Source organism: Peromyscus californicus, unplaced genomic scaffold, assembly GCF_007827085.1.
Source record: "Peromyscus californicus insignis strain IS unplaced genomic scaffold, ASM782708v3 Scaffold_5__1_contigs__length_169319896, whole genome shotgun sequence".
In the NCBI taxonomy this organism is placed as follows: Eukaryota; Metazoa; Chordata; class Mammalia; order Rodentia; family Cricetidae; genus Peromyscus; species Peromyscus californicus.
In genome coordinates, this window is record NW_026294573.1 from 68673467 (window position 1) to 68696946 (window position 23480).

At 43.4% G+C, this 23480-nt stretch overlaps 1 protein-coding gene and 1 non-coding gene across 7 annotated transcripts in view; both read left to right on the forward strand.

Moving 5' to 3' along the window:
- The window catches only part of Nfib (nuclear factor I B), a 418189-nt gene that overhangs the window by 80934 nt on the left and 313775 nt on the right, over positions 1-23480 (forward strand). The gene's annotated exons all lie outside the window — the stretch shown is intronic.
- On the forward strand, positions 948-1019 carry Trnah-gug (transfer RNA histidin (anticodon GUG)). Its single transcript has one exon. It is a non-coding gene; the product is annotated as a tRNA-His (tRNA).

The following is a 23480-nucleotide window of genomic DNA, read 5'->3' on the forward strand; positions in this document are numbered from 1 at the left end:
AAGATTGGAGAGCAGGAAGTGAACTTTTGTGTCTGAATCTTACCTCGGAGACACTCTCCCTCCAGAAACCAGGGAGCCCCTAGCAACCAATCGGCACATTGATTTGGCACTCCACCACGATGCCAGCCAGCCAGCCCCAGCCAGCTGCACCTAGGTTTCCAAGGCTTGAAAGAGATAGCCCAATAACGGCCCCAGTCTATAGCAACAGACTCTTTGTAGGCTTTTTTTTCTTTTTTTTAGATTCTTGGCCCTTCAAATACCTGTGGAGAACAATTTTTTTACTAGAAAATGTATAGTAAATCTCTCCTGGAAATGTATGGAGCATGGATCAATTATCTTCCCGTCCGACAAGTTGTCAGTGCTAAAGGAAGCGTGCGATAGTGCGTTTTTCAACCTGTAAATTGGGGAAAGAGTAACTTTCAGACCAGTAGGTTTGGAGGGAGCCTTTCCTCATTTGGAATATATTCTGTTTCTCTGCTAGGAAAAACTAGCCTCTCAGATCCTCTGGATTTCAGGGCATTTTGTCTCTGTCATATTTTTATGGTAGTGTTACCTAAGCATGTGGAAATAAGACACATACAAAGAGACTCCCATTTATGTTCAGCATAGTAGGTGGCTGGTGCAGTGGTGGGCAGCGCAGCCTTCGCTGGATAAAGAGCGGAAACCATGAATCAGCCGGCCAGTTTCTGTCTGCCTTGTTACCTTGATTACCGGTCCCTAGACAGGGAATCCAGTTTCTCCTCTCCTAGGACAGCCTTCCCAGTCAGTGAAGAAGGCGGAGCTGGCTTTGGTGCTGGGCCTCTCAGCAGAGGAACAGAGAAGCACAGCTCATCTCTGGCATCATCAAGAAAATGTACACACTTAGGCAATAGATGGCAGTGTTTCCACAAATTTTAATATTGCAGTGGCTCTTACAGGAAGCTTGGTGCTCAGCCCGTCAGTAGCTCGCCGTGATCGTATAGTGGTTAGTACTCTGCGTTGTGGCCGCAGCAACCTCGGTTCGAATCCGAGTCACGGCAGGAATGAGGAGGCTTTTGGAAGAAAAAAAAAATGTGGCCACATGCTGTATGGGACCCAAGCCACATTTTGCAAACAGACAGAGAATACTGAACATCAATAAAAACAGGAACCAGCACAAATACTTTAAACTTTATGAAGATGATATCTGTACAGTTGCTTTATTAATGCACCAATCTTGCTGCTAGTGTGTTGTATGGGGATTTTTTTTATTTGCATTGACGGATAATATGATAAACCTGGAGTGTAGTGGGCATGTAATTATTATTAATTACAACTACTTAAGCTGTGCTTTGAGCAGACTCGTCAAGTCTGCTTGCTTTTGAGCCTTGCCAGGGCTATACAGTAATAACAGCCCTGAATTATTTGGAAAGATGTCAGCAGGAGATGTGGAAATCCTGTTTAACCAGGCATGAATTGTTGTTAGGAGGGTTTTTTTTTTTCCAGGATGACAGAGAGAAAATGAACTGTCCCTTATCAGTAATTGCAGGAAACATTTTGTTTCTATGATATGAACTGGCTGTAATTTAACTTTCCTGCATCATTGGATAATGTAAGAAGCCAGTTGTTGCTCAGAATGAAAATCTCTGAAGTGGGCATTTGGGTCTGATAAAGGGCATATTATAAGTAGACAATAGGGCTCAAGCCATAAATAATGTCCATATATGGCAAAACTTTTTTAATGACATTTTCCAAAAGACTGGGGTTTGTATTGTAAGTGGCTAAATGTTGAATTAATGTGGGTGACATGGCTTTAATGGGCTTTTTTCCAGGACTTAAAAACATGAACAATACAGCCTGAAAATGTCAACTGTAAGTGTGTTAGAATGAGGTTTTACTGCTCTCCAATTGTAGCAGTCATGTTTTAAATGAGGGGCCACTAGAAGATTCTATATTAATGCCCTGGTGCCTGTCTCCTTAATAGCTTAGCAACAGAGTATAGAGTTTATACAATGCTAAAAAAAAAATTTCAAGTAAAAATATACAGGGTTAATCAAGTTCTTTCAGAGCCAGTGAGTTCTTGCAAGTAATATTCCAGGAGAACTAGAATAAATACCATTCTTCTCTTTTTAGAGCTAGCAGTCACTGTTTGAGTATGAACTAAAAACACTGGCCTCAGAACACCATGTTATGAAAGCAGTAAAATGTGTTTATTGTCCCCTCCAAGAGTCTTTCTCAAGACCAGTTCTCACTCTGAAATCTCTTCTTACTGCTGACTCCCCTCCCCGCTTCCTCCCCTCTCTTCCCACACTTTTGCCCACTTCTCCAAAGGCCCTGGCCTGGTCTTAGCCTCAGGTGTGCACCGCCTTCTCTGCCTGCCAGAACTAATACGACTTCAGGATGACACTGACGTGCAGATCTTCCGATAAAACAGGAGCAGCCCATCCGGAGTTCTTTGTATTTCAGTAAGTGACTGAAAGTGAGGTGAACTGCTCATTTGAGGAAGGGTCTTGTGTTCATCGGAGTTCAGTGCTTACAGGAGACGGAAACTCAGTCTGTGCACTAGAGAGGCGTGACCAAAGCGTAGGTTTAGGAAGCTTCAGGCACTATCGGGGCCAGGATACCAAAGAGAACCAGTGCATGCTGTCTCCATCTCATATTTCTTCCTGAGTGTCACTGTATTTCTCTGAGTCACTTCTACGTAGCTGACAATGAGTCAGGTCCTGCCCTTTATTATATCTTAAGCATCGCCTGCAATAGGGATCTCCTCTTTTTTCTTTTCCAGAATCTTGGGAAGGATGAAATAGACTTTCTCTCTAGTCAGAGTCCATCGGCTGTGTCATGTGGACAGTCATATAACACAAAAGAGAGCCTTTACAGGAGGGTAGTCTCAGAAGGAGAAAACTGACAGTCTTGGAGCCGCTACCCTCTCTCCCTGCTCTGTGGAGAGCATCAGTGGCTGCCTGTCTACTTCCAGAGACCCATGAGTTTGCCTCTAGTGTGCTTTCTTGTGTATTGGTTACTTTTCTACCCCTGTGATAAAAAAGCATGATCAAGGCAACTTATTGGACAAAGAATGTGTTTGGGGCCTATGATTCCAGAGGGATGAGTCAGTCCATCACGTCATAGCAGAGAAGCATGGCAGTCATGGTGGCCAAAACAGCTGAGAACAATCATTTGAACCAATAGCAGGAAACAAGGAGAGCCAACCGGGAATGGCACCTGACTTGTGATACCTCCAAGCTCATCCCCAGTGACATTATTCTTCCTAACCTAACCAAACAGGGCCACCAATGGGTACTAGGTATTTACATGCTGAAGAATATGAGGGACATCTCATTCAAACCACCCCAACTGCCTCGTGGCAAATGAAAACAGTGGGGAAGAGTGAGACTATAATTAGCCTGGGCCTGACTTTGAGCCTCAACAGAGTCAGAGCAGTTGCCTAAACAGACAGAATTTCAAAGTCCCTCTTCTGTGTCTTCACCAGAAGGGGGCCTTCCTGCACTGATGATTGGCTGGCTCTCTGCCAGTGAAAACTGCTTAAGTGAGCCAAGTTGTCGATGCCATCACATGAAAAGAGTGGTAGGTGACTGTGAGAATGAAAAGAATAATGTACCCACAAATAAAAACCACTTAACACGAGAGCGCATATGAAAAGGCAACGCTGGGACTGGTAGGTCTACAGCACCAACCTCCACCCTATCCTTCCAGGATCACTTAGGGCCCTCAGGCACCATCCGGCCTCCCTTGGTAGAACTCCCAGAGCGAGCTTCTGCTAGGAAAGGGGCTCCACATCACAGATTTCAGAAATTTAAAAACTATGGTACAGTAGACTCCATACCCAGGGCAACCCAAGTCGGGATCCCCAGAGTGGCTGCATCTACACTCACATCTGCAGTTCCTGCTTTTGCCTCTTTGTGTGGTTTCCATGACTGAACACCATGAAAATCAATGGCTGCTTTCATCGGCTTGTTGACAGTACAGTTCCTTCTTGCTGTTCTGAAAAGGTGTCAAGTGTTCGCCCTTAAAAACAAATTGATGTGAAATTTGTTTTCAGAAATGTTAAAGGCTAAGTTCGGAGAGGAAATGAATTTTTTAATGACATTAACATGGAGACACTACCTGCTTCAATTTTTACTGAAGCATTTTTACAAATATCAAGAAGACCCCATTATTGTCTCCATGTTTTCATAGTCTATATTTCACTTTCCAGGGACAGTCCGTATTTTATATAAAAAAAAAAGCCAGAGTTTGCAAGTGAAACAGGTAACTGTGATATAATGTTTCAAAAATTATCTAATTATTTAAAAAAACAGAAAAGGCTGTAGTTTTTAGTTAATTAGTGACATTCTTTTACTTCTTTCCATGGAGTCAACTACAGTGGCGGAGAGCATTTGTTTGATTGTTGTTAACCTGACTTTTATAAAACGTTTTATTAGTTCCTCCATCATATTCACCACCCTCAACTCTTCCCAGATCTACCTTTCTACCTGCTTTCTTCATCCACCCAGTTGTGTGTGTGTGTGTGTGTGTGTGTGTGTGTGTGTGTGTGTGCATATTTGTGTGAACCAATCAAGCTATTCTTGGATATGTGGCCTTCCATTATGGGGTTGACTCTTACAGAAAACTGACTCTCCGTTTCCCAGCAGCTTGTGCTTTGCCAATAGCTCCATGGTTGGGGGTGGGACTCCCTGCCGACCCCCTCTCCATGCTGGGATTGGCTGTGTCTGAAGTCTTGTGTGTGCTGTCACAACCTCAGTGAGTTCATGTGTGCAGCTACCCTGAGGTGTCTGGAAGACACTTTTTCTTTGAAGAAAGCTTTGGGCTCTTACACTCTTTCCGCCCCTCTTCCTCAATGATCCCCGAGCCTTGGGAGGAGAGGCTGTGGGTCTATATGTTAACTTGAGGGCTGAGTATTCTGCAGTCTTTTATTTTCTGTGCCTTTGGGCTATTGCTGTGGCCAAATTAAGAGTCTATCTTAACTTGCAGTGTAACCTAAGACTTTATGCCCCTCATATTGCTCTATCTGGGTGGTCTATTAGAGTCGGTTCAGACAACACGATGATTTACCTATGCAACTGTAGTTGAGTGCCTGATTAAAGACCCAGAACTACATATACTTACTTCATTACTACCAGCTGTAGCCAAATGCTCTCTCTCTCTCTCTCTCTCTCTCTCTCTCTCTCTCTCTCTCTCTCTGCTTTCTGTACTAAATGGAGCCAAGATATTTCATTGATCCCCATAGTTAATGAATTGAATAGGGTTTATAACATATATATGTGTATATATATATATATACACATATATATGTGTATATATATATATATATTTGCTTCTATTTCAGATAACTTTCAGAAACAATGGAAATCACCATTTTCCTTTCTGACCAAGTCATACATTGAGCAACCCCAAGTAGTTTCTTGCTTCAAAGTCACTCTCCATTCTCCAATTATGAAGAATATATTTTGACTTATTTTTGCACAATTAAAACTCACCAATTCATAAAAATAATTTATTAAAACAGTATCTGAGAAGCTAGAATTCACTTTCAAGGCGCAGCACTGAGGCCACGAGGTTGTTGCACAGGTGCCCTGAGGATCCCCTGAGGCCCAACGCAAAGCTGCACCAGGAGAGGTAGCTGATAGTGGCTTTGCAAAAAGCTTGCACGTATCCAATGTTGTGCCGCAAACTCAAGGATAAGGGGTGATAAGATAGGATGAAGTGTAGGCCATTTCTTCCTCTGCACCTCTGCCACAGGAACTGTGATCTAGAAAATTCTAACAGGGTCTCTCCCTACCTCTTCTAAGCTATCACTGATAACTCGGTTGCTGACAATGTGGAAGGACTTAGAAATGTTGGCCTCCAAAAAAAGGAAATTCCAAGAGAAGCAGACTCAGCAAGAAAGGGTAAAGAGACCTGGATTAACCGCACCTCTGCCACTTCCACTGCTTGGCTTTGAACTTGACCAGCGCATGGTTTGTTCAGCAGCAAACTGGGGATAGTTTTACAGCTAGATAAGATGACACGGAGCTGGCAAGGATGTTCCCTTGCCTTCCTCCCACTCCCAGGAAACTATTCTGTGTGGTTTGTGTGGACTTCATACCACTCCGAAGTTGACAACCCATCAACAAAAGGCCTGCCTAGACTCGGCCACCTGACTGGCAGCAGTTCTGTGACTCTCTTGTCTCTGTTATTTAACTGCATCAGATAAGATGACCCTTTTTCCCAGTCCTGAGAAAGCTGGCCTGGGAGGCCCCTTTCTCATTGTCCAGGACAAACAAAACACAAATCGCCACTAGATGGCACTGCTTGTCGTTAATCAGAGATGAGGGCCTCCTTTCTGTTCTGGGAGGGAGGGGCCATTTCCCCGTACTACTTGGAGATCCTGAGAACCAAACAGACCCCACCTACGAGCTGGGGGAATTCCCTCCACAGGTTTTCTTTATCCAGAGGTGATTTTAAAGGAATATATTGTGTTTGGATGTCAATGTTCAAAGGCTCCAAGGCAGAAAATTCCATTTCAAAAGAAAGTGTGATTAATGAAGCCACATAAATCCCGCCGAGCTGGAGCCCAGTCAGGGCTCACACCACACAAATCAGAGACTCCGAAGCCTCTCTCACTTTCTCCTGTTCCCATTTCGATTCATTGCCGCCCTCGCTTCCTCTTTTCTTTGTCATTTCGTGAGCGCACATATCCCAAAATCCAAAACAGAAGGGATTTTCACCAGAACTCCAAGCTGCAGCTGGCTTCAAGCTTGGGCCTGGTCATTTCTCCTTTCTTCTTCCCAGAGAGTTCCAAAGGCAACAGCAGAGGCTGTAACAACCGCAGCCTCCACTAACTGCCTGTCCCACCAGAGTCAACTCTGGATCATCACATAACCCAGTTTATTCACAGACAAAACTGAGAGGAAGGATAATATATGTTTGTACTAGAAGGTTTTTAGATAAGGTCTTGGGGTATTTTAGAATGCTTTACCAGGAACTTTACCCCCAAATCTGGAGACGTTGTTTCTGTCTCTTTGGAATCCCCCACTTGTACCAGTTACTACACGGCCCCGTGATCTCCTTGAGCGTTGCCATCCAGCTCAACACCCTTGGCTTTCCCTCATACCTGGTTCACACACCTGTGCTTCCCTCTGCTGGGAGTCCTCTCAGTGTACTAGAGAGGCAGGTGTCTCCTCTGTCCAAGAATGAATCCAGTTCCCAGGGTGACAGCAGAGATGGGAAGGTACCAGGCCATCTAGAATAGGGGCACAGAACAGTCTAGTTGCTAAGCTTTTGGGTCCTCGAGGCGGGTGCCTATATTTAAACTACAAGCTACTTGATGGGTGACCTTAGGCAAGTTATTTGGTCTCTTCTCGCCTCCCTCTGTCCGTCTATATGATGTGACTGATAAATACATCCTACAGAGGGCATGTGTGGACAGCCTGAGCTAGTACGACACTGTATTGAGGTCAGTGCAAATAAAAATACTTACTATTATCATCAGTATTAGAATTTTTTTACATTTTTTTAATTACTGTGTGTGTGTGTGTGTGTGAACAATGTGTATGTTTTGGCACGTGCACCATGACATGGGTATGGAGATCAGAGGACAACTTTTTAGAGTCGATTCTCTCTTTCCACCTTTATGTGGGCTCCAGAGATCCAATCAGGTTTTCACAGTGAACACTTTTACCTGTTGAACTTCCTCGACGGCCCATAATTATTATAATTATTACCATTATAATATACTCGGCACAATGGCAAGTATAGGAGATTGAACAAAAGAGGCAATATCTTGGCCTTAACAGAAAAAACAAAACTCATTTAGCATTTACAATTCAGTAAGAGATTATGAAAAAAAAGCCACAAGTATGCTAAACACATGCACAACCATTTAACCCCTAGCTGGGAACCTAGAGAAATCTTCCTTTGGTCACCAAGATCCCAAAAGACTGAGAAGTGGTCTTTACAGAGACAACCACCAGATATCAAGTGCTCTGGCTCTTGCTTGAAAGGGACAGAAAGGAGAGAGACTTGTTCTTCTCTCGAAGTCTCAACTTGGCTCCGAAGCAGTGTGACCTGAAGGAAACTCAGCATCACTGTATGACTTGAGGAACTTGAATCTTCAGGAGCTGTCTGCACATCCAGGATACTTTTAAGTGCCTGTGACATGGCAGTGGCACATACCACAACAATCAGAGAAGAAGGCAAAAAGAGACAGGACCCTATGTGGGTGCTCTCTGAATGTCTAGGTTCCTCTCCAGCCGAAGGGGTAGAGAGGAGAGGAGATGGCCATTTTACCACATCCAGCAGGCTTGATGGATCAATCAGGACAGGAGAGTACAAAATGCATGCAAGCATTTTCTTTTTCTGCTTTTAAGAAATAAAAAAATACCTGGTTTAACCCATGTGCTCCACGCACACTGTGGGAAGCGTTGGATAACGTAATGATGAAGACAGAGCTCTCAAGACCTTAACATCTATAGGAGGAAATGGATGTCCAAGTGGGTCATTATAATCCAACAAATTGTGTCATCTGAAAGGTACAGGAAAAGCCTTGGGAGAACGCAGGACCTATGGCCTGCAGAGAGACCCCAATGATAGAAGTGGACATGCATGCAGGATGAGCAGCGAGAAGCATGCCATGAATACCAACATTCTCCAGCTGTGAACAGAAGGCTCTGTTTTCCCTTTAAGTTGAGTTTAAACTTTTCCCAAGCCACAGTTCAGGAGGAATTGGGACTGCTCAAAGACTGGACTGCTCCCTTATTCTGCAAGCCAGCTTCATCCCCAAAGCATTTATGGAGTAGAAAGGCAGAGGGGGAAGCAAATGGTTGAACAGAGAGAAAAGAAAGAAAGTCAACCATTACCTGGGAAGAATGACTGCCATGAACTCCGCCAGCAAACCTTACTTCTTTTCACTTTCTCCTTTAAGAAGAAAGATGCACAGGTAAATTCCCTGTAGAGTGTGTCCTGAGACTCAGGGCCCGAGCACATTTCACTCATTCATCTAAAAGAATGTTTATTGAATGTATACTGAGTGTACTAAACTGGGTGCTATTCTGTGCACTGGAGGGGGGAAATAATGATTGAAACTAGGCATCTGCAGTGAAGTGACTCCTTCCCAAGAAACTGGAAACAATGACAGTACATTCAAGCTTTTGTCACAGGCTGGCTGTCCCGCAACTGGGCTCATAGCAAGTGTCTCCTGAATACCAAAATCAGGATGCAGCAACGTCTGAAATTCCAAACGAAAATTCCCACACATACACAAGACAATACAGTTCGTTTCTCTTTCCTGTCTTGTGAGCCCCACTCTTCAGGTGTGTAGGCAAATAAGTAACTAAATGTACAGGTAAATTTTAGTCTAATCCACAAATAGAAAGGTGCCACATGGCTAATGCTTGGTCTTTCCAAATGTAGTTTAGTCTCAACTGTTCTTTGACCCTTTTCCCCAGTTTACATGGAGTGCTGAGTGGGGGCAGGGAAGGGGCAGCCGGATCCACAGATCCACATGGGGGCACAGAGAGTGGGGGCACAGAGCACACGCAACACCCCTGTTTGTCCTCTGCCCCACAGCCATGAGTGGCGGGCATTGTGCTCTGGCTTTGCGCTCCTTTGTCGGGGTCTACTGGCCCATCAAGGCTGACTCCACCTCTCTCATCTTGGCCCTCTGACGGTCTTGGAACTAGTTGAGTGTCCTCCAAGCCATATTCAAAGCCAGGGAAGAGCTGTGAAATTGAATTCCAAACATCAACTCTGCCTATTCATACCACAGGTCTCCTAGGGAAGAACCAGCCACTCTGGCCCCTCCATATTTTACTATTACTCATTCCTCTTTTGTAGACAACAACCTAGAAGGGGTAATCGGATCCAGTTTTATCAATTCACTTTCCACATTCTCTCCACAACCATCCAGCAAATGTTGCCAGTATCAAAATGTACTTTTCCTCCTACTTACCCTTTCTACCTAGATATCTCTTATGTAAAATTCTATATGGTCCCCAAAACTTATGCCCAGATGCATCTAATCAGCAATAAAAGAATTAAAAGCAGAAAACGAGAAAACCCTCCTCCCCCTCTCTATGAAGGCTGTCTTGCTGAAAAAGGCAAGAATTTGTCTACCCCTAGCTGCTGGGCCAGTGAACCCTATGGCCCTGGTCCATGAGATACAGCAGTGAACAATGATTAGTGAAGGAAATTACATTCATATATTTAATATCTACAAAGAGCATACCACTTTTAAGATAATAGAATTGTGTTTCTTTGTCCTCTAATTGAGAAGTTCAAGGAATGCGGCTCTGCAGGTTGCCTCTGGGTAAACTGTGGCAAGCTTTTCAAGCTCAAATAGGTTTTGAGAATGCTGAGTTAAACAAAGTTAACTCCGTTTATTTAATGTGAAACCATCAGAGCCTTTAATATGCTAATGTGTTCTGTGAATTTTGAGATGGTGTTTCCCAGACTTATTTGTCCATAGGACACTTGTTTATAACTCCTGGAAGCTGTGATCTGCAGAAGTCATGAGTGAAAGACCTTGAAGATCTGTTGTCCTTAAAACCCTGAATGTGTCCATTGCTACATTCCTTCCTCGTTAAGTAAGCACGGGCAAGTTTCAGATGAGCTTCTACTTCCGATCTGTTTCCCGCCTTTTTTCACATCCCCCAGCCTGGGCTTGCTTTCCAGCCACAGCTACCATGACATCACAGTGCAATCATGAAGTACCTGGGAGCTAGGCAGTTAATGACTAGAACTTAAAAGATTTTATCCCAAAGCAAACGAACAGGCGAGGGCCCTCCCTGCCCCCCTTACCAAATGAAAAAAATCAAAGGACCAGATTCCCAAGCTGCTCTGGGAATTCTCTAATGGTGATGCCGACCCGGGTTACCCTTGTGAAGGATGGGAAATGGAAGATGGCTCATAGTTAAGGAATGCAAAATAAGGATCTCATGACTTTCGATATAAAAATACATATGGTGTAAGATTACTGCCCAGTTCCCCACAATAAGAAAGAATGCTAATATTCCCTGCATGTGGGAACAAGGAAACCGAGCTGGGTAGACAGAAAGCCTGGATCAACAGGAACGTTCTGGCCAAACAACTTTGGGGAGAACATAATGATCTTAAAATAGGTTCTGTCAAAGGAATATTACCTAAGGAAAAAAATTACCCAAACTCAAGGGACATGGATGAGTTTCTAGGGAGGACAGTGATGGATGAGAGGAAACAACAGGGGAAGGCCATAGACAGCCAGGAGAATGGGCCCAGTGACCCCTTTACCTTCCTCAAACTTTCCTTCTGTCCTTGTGTAAATAGGGAACCGACCTGACACACAGAGTAAGGAGTGTATGTGGATGGGGGTGGAGGGCAGGCTTCTCGTTCAGCCACATGTGGGTTGAAAAAATATATAACTAGCTAACGAAGTTTAAAAACGTCATCCTGTTGCACATCTCTCTGTGGAAAGGGGATTGACTTACATGAGTGGTGTGGGCATGAGAAAGCATCCTACAGCCACAGGAAAGCAGCAGGGAGCTTCAGGGCCCCAGAAGGAGCAGATCGTGCTGTACGTTCTGGGCTTTTGTGTCCAGGAGCAATAAAACGTTCTTTACAATTGAAGGCGAACACTTTCTGTTTCTAACCCTTGCCATTCCTGTCCCTCAGATCTTTCCCAAAGCAAACCATGATGTATGTACTATTTTCCAAGTCAAGTATTTGTGATGACCAGTTAGTAGCACTCTGAATATAACTGTAAAATACTGCTGCTGGCATGTGGGCATACCTTTTCCTAACAGAAGATTCAGTCAAGATGGGTAACCTGAACTTGCATTAATCCAGACATCTCTTACAATATGAAGTAAAAGTCATCCATACTAAGGCAACTGCTTCTGGATACCCAGAACTTTGAAAAAGCCTGACTTCTTCCAAACCAGATTGACCATTTAGGCACCATTATTGTCCATGCCTAGCACCCTACCCATTATTCTTCCTGCTTTCTACTGCTCCACAACACAAGATTATAGATGGGTGAATCAAGGAGAACAGTGTTCTGTACCCCTTTGGCCACAAAGATGGTCACTTGATTCAGTCTAGGTGGATTTGGTACTGTATTTTGGGTATGGCCAAATGGCCAAGTCTAAATCAACCAAAATCCTCCAGATGTCTTGGGTAGAAATGAGGGGATATTGTTTCTTCCAAGACCTTAAGAAGTCTTACTGTCTTCCTAGATATCAGGAGTTTGAGACATGTGTTTGTCCCATGCAAGTGAAAAACTTCCCACAAGTCAAAGGTCTTGGAAGATGACATGAAAGCTTCGGTTTCTTTCTCTTACTACATGAGAATGCTTACAAAAAGCATGTAAGTGCCAGGCCTGAAACATGACAGTGACATGTTGACATTTGGGCAGATTATGACCTGTTGGGATGAATAAGCATCAATGATGGGGAAGAACTAGTGAATGTCACTAGTTCTGTAAGATAAAGTAACCCAGAATAAGAAGCCTAGTGTCTGGAGGAAAGGAAGGCCGGAAGCAAGCAATAAGGGTGGGTGGGAGTTCACCTCGTGCTTGCAGGGAAGGTTGGCTTTTCATAGCTGGTAGCTGTTTGCTTTTTAAGATGTCTGTTTCCCCTGTTGTTCAAGCTGATATCAGTCTGTTCATTTGACCCTACCAGTGAGATGTGATGGCCTTTTGGTACTTCTTATTCTTCATGCTGGGGCTTATGAAATAGCAAATACATAAGACAAAATTTGATCTGAATAAAATAAAATGCTAGGCAGGAAAATGGGACAAAGAACCCTTAAGTGGGAAAAAAATCGGTTCCAATTCTACTCTGATATCTTTGGAATCCTAAATGTATCAAAAATTCTGACTTAGCCATAAATTTCTACTAAATCAAAACTCATGGAATTACTAAAACTTTGGTAATGGTGTGTGGTATGGAGAACATATACTTTTGATGAATGAATGTAGAGGTTTATCAAAATGGATCTATTCTCTTATGCAAATTAGCAAGTGAGCTCTGGGCCAACCCTCCTGGGATAGTCTTTGCTTGGTTGAAATGTTTCCGAGTGTAGTGGGGCCACTGTCCGCTGGCTTCTAGCAGGTAATTCACATCTGTCGGCTCTCATTTGCCTGTGACTGTGGTAACTCATATTGAAAGCCTACCCTCTTATCTTCTTCAATGGAAGAGCTAATCCAATTATCATTTCCCCAACATACTCTCTGCATTTGGTGTCTTAAATCCCAGGTAGCCTTTGAACGGCTTCTTATATGAATGGTCATACAATTTATCTTGTGAAAGAACATGTATGTATATTCTTTGGACTTAGGTACCACAGCTGCTAGCTCTCTCTAGCATTTCTTTACATGTCTAAATCCATCTCATTTAATAACAATATTAATACTTAGTTTATAAATCTTTAATTGAATCTTCTACATACACTTCAGAATTTGAGAAATAAATGATCATTTCACTTGATATGAATACTCTTTGTCTCACTTAACATATGATAAGAATTGCCATCTAGAAAAAAAGGAATTTATATTTAGGAATGCTGCAGTTAGTTCACAAAATAAGTACTTTTTTTTTTTTTGCCAAAGACCCAGAGTCTTTAAATTATATGATAGTATTCCACAACAAAACAGCTGAAGGCCAGATGCGAAAAAGAAATCAATGCAATTCACTTATAATTAAGACCAAGTTAAAAAATGAAAAGAAATTGGCTTACTCTCGGTGGTGCTGCTGTTGAACTGTCATCTCCGAGCTCATATAATTAGTGAAAGCATGTTAATTGAATTATGGCAATTAAATCTGCCTTGAGACAAGAGGGTCCCTTCTGATTGAGAAGACTGTGGTGGTGTTGTATCTATTCTCCCCTGTAGGAAAGTTTGGGGCTCTGTCTCATCTTGCCCCTTAGTAATTCAGCTACCTCGATGTAGCCAAATTTGGTTTTCTCTGGTGTTAATTATCCACTTTGTGGGTTGTTGGGCCTTGGATTCTTTCTTCCCTTCTATAGGGTTGTGGGGCTGACGGCATCAGTATGTAGGTTGAATCCCAAGAGGCCACGCGATTGACATCTGTGATTTTTTATTAGCACACAGCTTCATCAGAGAAAGATAAAGCAGTGGGAGGAAATGAAAATATTTGGGGAGTTGATGTAGAGAGGGCGATTATCTCTTCAGCCCTTTCTTTAATAATGCCATTGTTGATTGAAGTATTGAGAACACACCGAAGCAGCAGTTCACATGAGTCCAGCTCTGTCTGGGAACTGTAATTATCCAGGTGAGCCCCTCTTTACAGATGCTGCAGGATGAGAGAGGCATGTGGACCTTAGGGACTGACCCTAACTAGTACTAATTAAGTTGCCTTGGGAAATTTCCTTCTTCTCTGGGAATACATTTACCCTACAAAATGAGATCACCACGGTCCTTTTAAATTCTAAAATTCCGCACACTTCGGGCCTATTCACAAATTCAGGGTCATGTTTTCTAAGGTTTTGAATGCAGATTGTGAGCCTCCTGCACTCAGGTTGTGGGTAGAATGTGTGTGGACCAGTTGGGCTGGTGGGAAGCACTGCTTCAAGAACTACCATCCAGATTGGCCTTGAAAAGCAAAGCACCAAATTTCCAGATGGGACTTCATGCATCCAGGTCCCAAAACAACTTCCTGGGGGAAAGTCGGGAAGCAGGGTCAGTTGCTTCGCTCCAAAAACCTCACTAGCTCCCCGCAAAACATGGGGCTGTTCTTCAAAATAGAGTTTTAAAACGGTGATGGCAGAGCATTGGACCAGACACATCCATGAACTCTGCTTTTTGTGGGTAAGGTCTGGATGAATTCTGTCTTTCAGGCCTGAACCAAGAGTGTCCTCTGCTCGGGGCTCCCTGGATCTGCAGGGCTCGCTCCAAGAGAGTCTGCTTTTCATTCAGTACAGTTCCCATCTTGCTTTTTTTTTTTTAAACAATGTTGCTAGCTGTATAAATATTTTACAGTTCCCCTAAGAAAAGTTTCCAAGGGGCCCATGTTGAGGGGGGAAATCTTTGAAAGGATTTTTCCATAGCAATTAAAATCTTTCAAAGCACCAAGAACTCCCCAGCCCCACTTTCGTACAACAAACCTCTGGGCTTTTTGCACTGTTTGGATGGATCTGGGTCTGAAAGTAAGCCAGCCTCTTTGTTCAGTGATTTTGTGGGTTTCCGATAGACATTTGGAATTTAAATTCATTAGATACACGGCAGAGCTGTGGATGGAACCAGTGGAGGGTTTAGCAATGCTGTGATCAGAAACTCTAGCTCCCATTTCCTGTATCTCATTTACAGGACTAAAATGACTATAAATCAACCCAAAGCTCATTTTGGCTTCCCAGATGAAGTCGAACGTACACTCTGACTTATGCATATACCATTTTTAGTTAACGCACCAATAAAAATAATTGTGCAAGCCTAAATTTGGAAGTGTTCCCAGCATTTATGACAAAACTTAATAAAGCCAGGCGCATTGAATGTAATACGGGAATTTTATTGAAATGAAATTAGTCCATCATGTAAGCGCCATAGTTTCTTCAGATTTCTTGGACTTCATATGAGAACTCTCCTGGGGACCCTAATAGGGTCCTGCAAAAATTCAAGTGCAGTCTGCAGATGAAGCCAGCAGTGGCTAGCATGGCCTGGCCTGGCTGCACTGCAGCAGCCACACATTTCTTCCAGCATGACTCTGTAACCCCAGAGTATGGCAGCACACAGTCTGTTGTGATTCCACTCAAAACACGGGAGTCCTAGAGAGATGGGAGTGGGGGTTCATTTGTAGTGCTAGGAAGAGCAGCATGTGCCAGCAACCTATTACATCATTTCTCTGGAGAGCCAGGACGGCCACAGGCAGTGTATGTGTCCATGGCCATGTAGTATGGTTGCTTGTCTACATTTAGAGAGTAGAGCTGGGGTGGGGGTGGGGGCTATGAGATGCTCTCTTTGGCTGATCAGCAGGGGAGACAACAGATGTGTCTGTGGAATTTAGGGTCGTGGGTGGCAGTGCAGAGATAAGGTAATTTGGATAAAGAATTTCACTTTTGATATGGTGTTTTGTTTACAGTAGCTGTCCCACTTCAATAATCATATAAACACTTCCTGAGGTGCTTGTTTAAAACAACAACAAACCACCATCTATACCTAAACCCCAATTTAAAATACTTCAGTTCCTATCTATTCTACTGACAGGAAGATCCAGGAATCAGGTGACTTAATAATCTCAGTTGGAAAACTATTTCAATCGGGCTGGTTATCAGTAGCAACAACCTTCAGTGTATTTAATAAAAGTGAGGGTTGTTGCATTTGTTTTTGTACTTTAGAGATAGGGTCTCTCTGTCTAACCCAAGCTGGTCTCAAATTCATGATAATCTTGCCTCAGCCTTCAAAGCTTGCGGATGGCAGGCGTGTGCCATCATGTCCAGCTAATAGTTCTTTTTAAGGAGGAGCCATGTGTTGGATACGCAGGATGAGTTTCCAAGTTTGGATCAATGTCTAGGTAGTTTTGTACCTTGTTCAAAATCAAGTCAGAGGCAAGTATGTCAGATTCATTTCATAGTTTGTATTGGTGCTGAGTTATACCCTCCTGAGGTCTACACAAATCCTTTCCTGCTGAAATGTGAGCTTGTTTCCCCTGTCCCCTTTTTGGAAAGGTGAATGCTTGAGTGGTGTATTGCTAGCAATCCTGTGCCTTCTGGAGGGAGGGTAGAGTTAGTTTCCTACTAGTCTGTGGAATAGACAGCTTTGCTCGTGACTCAGGGATCAGTTTCCAAACCAGTAGGTCCAAGGATGGCTGAATTAGGCCTGCTCTGTGGGTCTCGTCTCCTCAGGGCCCTTTCCCCAGAGCATACTGGTGGGGCCCTGGGAATTAAAGAGCTAGTTTTGGACACCGACATCACCCCTGCCATAGTTCAAGTAGAATGTGTAATTTCCCCTTCACCTTCTCTGCCTGGTTCTTTCCACTCTGCCTATGCTTTGTGCCTCTAGTGAACAGACTGTAAAACCTGCCCAGACTTTGGGAATAAACGGAAGCCGAGTTGGGCAATTAAAATGCAAAAGGAGCAGTGCCTTTTTTCTTGATGACATCCATGGACAGTCTTTGAGGAGCCCACCCCCCACCATCACCACCATTTACACGCCTGTGATCACCTCCTTTTTGTAGTGGGTAGCCGGTCCAGCTTTGACCTGAAAGTACCACCCCCTTTGAGGCTTCAGTAACTGTCACGCCTACAAGGCAGAGCCAAGAGAGGACCCCCGAAGACCCGAGATCCGGATGGGCTGCCTCTCTTGGCTCCTGGATCCTGGACTCTGGAGGTAGACCGAGCAGAGTTCTCCAAAGAACACCGCTGGACTGTGCTTCACCTTTCCCAGACCCTGTAACCTATCCCTTCACTTGTAAGTTACCCCACAAAATAAATCTCCCTTTTAACTACGTGGAGTTGCCTTAATATTTAAACCAATACCTTTTGAGTGTAGGTAGTATTTGTGACTTGACTATAATCAGCAAAATATAGTCAAGGTGAAAGAATGTCTTTCACCTGATTATAACAAGTAAGTTGCATGACATATATTAGTCTTTTATATATAACTGCCAGCAAAAGTTACCATCCAGGCTCTCCCCGGCGGTCTGATAAAGGAAATGACTGTGTTGGAAGACTCCATACAGCAAAGAACCATGGTGGGTTAGAGGAGCTGAAGACCCTTTCTTGCCAATAGCCAGCTGTGGCCCCCTGCCCGACTTCAAGGAAGAGAAATCTCTTAATATCCCTATAAATTTTGAAGCAGATTCTTTTGAGCAGGCCTAACCATTAGAGCTCATCCTGGATGGGCACTTCATGGCCACCTTCAGGGATCCAAAGGACCCCCTGAAGCTGTTTGTATTCCTAACTCGATGGAAAATGCAAGATAATTAATATGTGCTATTGTTTTAAACTACAAATCATTAGCCAGAATGTTGTTTACTTTTCTACGGCTGTGGTAAAACACCGTGACCAAGGCAACTTATAGAAGAAAGAATTTATTTGGGCTTATGGTTCAAGATATTTGAGGTTCATAATGGTGGGGACAGCAAGGCAACAGGTGGCAGGCATGGAGGCTGAGACTGGAAGCTGGAAGCTCAGAGCTTCCATATCTCAAACCATAAGCATGAAGCAGAGAGAACCAACAAGCAATAGGACATGATATTTAAAAACTCAAAGCCTGCCTCAGTGGTGTCCTTTCTCCAGTAAGGTCACATCTCCTAAATGTACCTAAATAGCTCCACCGACTGGGGACCAAGTATTCAAACATCTGAGCCCATGGGAAACATTCTCATTGAAACCACCACATTCTACTCCCTCCCTGGCTGTCATAGGTTCGTGGCCATATCATATTGCAAGATGCATTTGTTCAATGTCCTTCAGGATCAACACTATTAAAAAGCTTAGATAAATCTACGTTCTCTTCTGAAACTCAACACAATCCTGTAACACCCTATAGGAGCAAACATTCTTCCAACATACAATGGCACAGAATATACAGTCCCATTCCAAAGGGGAAGAACGTGGGCATAGGGAGGAAATACTGGACCAGAGCAAGACTGGATTTCAGCAGGACAAACACCAAATCCTGTATCCCCATGTCTGATATCAAATGGTTCAGGCAGGTCTGTGCTTCAAGCTTTCCTACCTGTAGCATACTGTTTTCTCTTGGGCTGGTTCCACTCCCTCTCCTTGGCAGATATCCCATGGCTCTAGCATCTTAAACATCTTGGGTTCTCTAATGCACCCTAGTCTTCACTTTCACAGCCTTATGCAAGAGCCCCTCAGGGCTTCCCTGCCACATGTTGCCTCTCCTTATCTCATTATCTGCTTCAGCATAAACCTTCGATGAAGCATTAAGATTTCCGGTGCACTTTTTTCTCTTCAAACTGTATATTCTGTATTTCTTTCTGCCCCACTTGATCTTTTTCTCTGAAGATTTACGTAATTAATAACAACACCATAGATTCTATATGATGCCGTCTTGAAATTTCCTCTTCTGAAAAAAAAATTGACTTTTTACTTTTAAATTTAGCCTCAGGCAAGTTCTTAGGACAAAGGCAGAAAGCAGCTAGATTCTTTGCCAAAGTGTCACAGGAATATCCTCTTACCGAGTTGCTAATAGCCTCTTCCAATCCCTGCATCCTGAAACCTGTTGATCGGGGTTTCCACATTTCATGTGCATTTCAGCACTAGTGTCTTCTAAGCTCCTATTAGGATGGGTCATTAATCCCCGCTTCTAGTGTTTAACCACTTTTCTAGTCCAAAGTCTCAACATCTTCCATGTTCACCCCAACACAGAATGTTCAGGTCTGTCACAGCAATGGCTGCATACCTGATATTCATTCCCTGGTACCAATTTCTGCTTTAGTTACTTCTCTATTTTTGTTATAAAACAAAATGCCATGTTGCCATGACCAAGGCAACTTACAGAAGAAAGGATTTATTTGAGCATGTGGTTCCAGAGAGATAAGAGTCCATCCTGGCTGGGAATTGTGGCAGCAGGTAAAAGGAACAGCTGAGGGGTGACAACTCACATCTTGAACTGCAAGCACAAAACAGAGAATGAACTGGGAATGATGCATGGCTTTTAAACCTAAAAGCCTACCTGCCAGTGGCAAACTTCCTGCAGCAACACCATACCCCCTACACCAACTCAAACAGTACCACAAAGTATTCAAACATCTGGGCCTCCAGAGGACATTTTCACCCAAACCACCACAGATACCAAAACAAAACTAAGCCGTTCGGTTTGACTGACTTGGTACTATTTATGGGGAGTGTGGTGGTTTGAATAAGAATAGATTCATAGGTTTGAATGCTTGGTCAGTAGGGAGTGGCACTCTTAGGGGATGTAGCCTTGTTGGAGGAAATGTATCACTGGGGGTGGCTTTGAAGTTTCAAAAAGCCCAAGCTGGGTCCAGTGGCTCTCTCTCTTCCTGCTGCCTGTGGATATAGACGTAAAACTCTCGGCTTCCTCAGCACTATGTCTGCCTGCATGCCACCATGCTTGCCAGCATGCTGATAAAGGACTAAACCTCTGAATTGTAAGGAAACACCAAATAAATACCTTCATTTATAAGAGTTGCCATGGTCATGGTGATTCTTCATAGAAATATAATGTTGACTAAGACAGGAGTGTCTGTGGCTTTGGAGAAGCGTTCAGCCTGGTTGTCAGGCTCAGAGGGAGCCCCCCAGAGGTATATACTTTTAAACATTGGGGGTCATGGTTTAAGTAAATTACATTTATATAAAAGCTATTTTTCTTTAAAATTAGTTGTTATAATAGCAATAATAGTTAATGTGCTGTATACTAGTCACACTTCCCAATGTGTATTAGTATATATAAACTGATCATTTAATTCTTCTAGTCATCCTGTTGGGTGGACAATGTCACTAATTCTATTTTGTGGATGAATGAGCAAGATGTTGAGAAGGAAGGCCATTTTCTCAAGGCCACGAACTGAGAGGTACACTGGGAAACAAGCCAGTCTCGATGTTAGACCCCAAAATCTTGGGTCTCAAGTGGGCGCCCCAAGAACCCAGACTCCGGTCCAGTTGATGCAATAGCAAGAGGTGTTTATTGATGTGGCTGTACAGTCGGGCAAACTCTGCTCCAAAGAGCAAGAGTCACATCGCACTATAGTCACATAGGTACTTTTAAAGGAAAAACCCACAAAAGTCATAAGATTACAATTCCCATACAATTTCATGGCCTGATCACAGGGTGATCACAGAGTGGGTACAGTCACGTCCGTGTGCACATTCTTTCCAAAACCTCAAGGGGGTATCAGAGCGGGAGTGGAGTTTACACAAAGGTCACAGTGGTCCTTCTTGGAACACTTGCAGTTATCCCAGTCACAGTTGAGCACATCTCTTAACAGAGATCTCTTTATGTTGTTACATTGTACCAGGGGTGGTTGAATAATGGCTGAGTCAGGTTGCCCTTGGAACTAGTTTTCTTTTTAGTTCCTTATTCTCCTGGGGCTTGGGGGGGGTGTAAGCCTGAAGGGTTAGGGTCTTTCATCGATGGTACAGACCACAGGGTCCCTACTACTTGGAGAGGCTGAGGCAGAAAGAAGATTACAAGCTGACTGCCTGCCTGGGCTACAGAGTAGGTCAAGCTCAGCCATGACTTAGCTAGACCTGTTTCAAACTGAAAAGTTAAAAGAAAAAGAGTAGGATGGGGAGAGGTCTAGCCTCATAGCAGAGCGCTTGCGTTCAACCCCCAGGACGGAGAAAAGAAATTAAGCTTTTGGCTTTTTGGCTGCCGCTTTGTTTTTCTATATATCTTCCTTTTTTCGAGTTATTACTATGTACTATGAAAACTTGGCAAAGGGTAGGTCTCAAGTCTCACTGACTTCTGAAAGAGTCTACAGAAATGCACCCTAGATATATTTTCACTAATGAAACAGTAAGGACCAAGTTAATGTAAGTGAACACCGGTAATTTTATAAAGGCAGGGGTTACAGAAATTCAAACCTCTGAGACAAATGGAATTCCTGAAAACCTATTAACTTTCGGCAAATTGTTGGCAAAAATTTCCTTAGTGTGTTTTTTTTTTTTTATTTATCAGATGGCGAATTTTACTAAATATCCTTTTTGTAAATGTAGAAATAAAAATTGAGTTTATCGTGGTTAGTAAAATTCATTGGGTAGCTTGTTGGGTCTATGCATGCATGTGTCCTGGAATGACACTAAGTTACCTGCAGAAATAGCAACATAACATCCCAAGCTGGGGGGGCGGGGCTCTGACTCACTCCTTGTATTCATAGACCCTCAATTTAATCAAACATTCCCAAATTCTGCTTACATATTTTCTTAATTTCCTTTGGCCTCAGGAATCCCAGGCAGATTCAGCTGGCATGTTTTCAGGGAGTGCTAGGGGCTGGGGAAAGGAGTGGTAAATACCCCTTACTTTATAGATTAAAAAAAATAATCTGAGACTCTGGAAAGCTGAACTGTCTGTGGTTAAACAATTAAAAGTAACAGATGAGGGATTTGAACACCCACTCCTCTGTTCCACGTGCCCTGTTTACCACACTAAGGGAATACTGTGGTTTTCCTACTAAAAGGTCTGTAATGAGAAAAATAAGATGGGACATCTTTTCCTACTCCTTACTCTCAGGTATACAGAAAATATGCAGTCAAAAGTATTTGAATTAAAATTTCCTGACGGTGTGCCCCACCTTGTGTGGGTTCCTTACCTCAGTGGGAAGATGTCACCTGCCCAAGTGTCCCTCCATGATTATACTGCCACTGGACACTTGTTTTGTTGTTTATTTTAAAGACTTTTTGGCCTTCCTAAGATCCATTCAGACTTTTTCAAAAGATGATGAGCATGCAGAGCGCAGGAAAGACCACAGAGAGGGTGTCCATGGTTCTTTGAAACTGGACTTCTATTCTTCCAGTTAGAGATGGCCCATGCGGGACTTGAGAACGCACAGTATGGCTCTCCAAGAGGACATGGAGAGTACTGAAGGGGAGATGTCTGTCCCAGAATGTTCGTAACCAGACACCACACCACTTAGAGCAGCAGCTGAACTTTTAACCTCTTCTAAACAAACTTCTTTTTAAGTTCTTAAATTAAAAAAAAATAAAAAAAATAAAAAACCCTTAGCCTTATCCCCACTGTTCCGTTATCCCTATGGCTGTCTACGCTAATTTTGTCTCCCATCTCAACCATCTTCCCAGGGAGCATCCCCACAGTCTGTGCTTCTTGTGGCTGGGAATTTGAAGCTGTTTTTCCTTCTACTTGCAGCCAACTTGGAGAAACTGGAGGTGGGCGGGGACGGGGGAAGAAAGACTTCATTCATATTGACCCTCTCAACCTAGGAGAGACTAGCTCAAGTTCAACTCCACAAGCTCACTCCTCAGCTGGCAGGTCCCACTAGCCTGCCTGACATCAGGCCTTTATTCCATCCCACCTCATTTATTTACCCAATGACAGCGACTGAGTCTTTCCTGTGTACTAAGCACTTCCCTTGGTACTGAGGATGTAATCAGCAGTTTGGTTTCTTTCCTCAAAGTATAAGCGGTTTGATGGAGGAGCCAGACCAGTGAGTAAGTGATTGCAATCTAGAATGAGTTATATGAGAGTATACAGAAAGACAACCTAAGGCTGTGTATAAGTTATTTATTGCTGAATAACAAATTGTTCCAGACTTGGCAGCTTAAAACAACAAACTCTGATTATCTCATGGCGAGTCCAAGGGTCAAGGGCTTATTGGATAGCTCTGGCTCACAGTCAATCATGAGCTTGCTGTCAAGATGTCAGTCTGGGCTCCAGTCATCTGCAGGCTTCACTAGGGCAGAGGATCATCCCCCAGAAAGGTCACCCACATGACTTCTGACCTTAGTTCTCTATCACATCCTCCCCTCCTTTGGGCTGATCACAGCAAGGCAACCGCCCACTCCTCCTCCCAGCATGTAATCTAAGGGAGAGCCAAGCTGTTTCTGTGACCTCACCTCCTAATTGACTTGTTATCACTTCTATCCCGTTC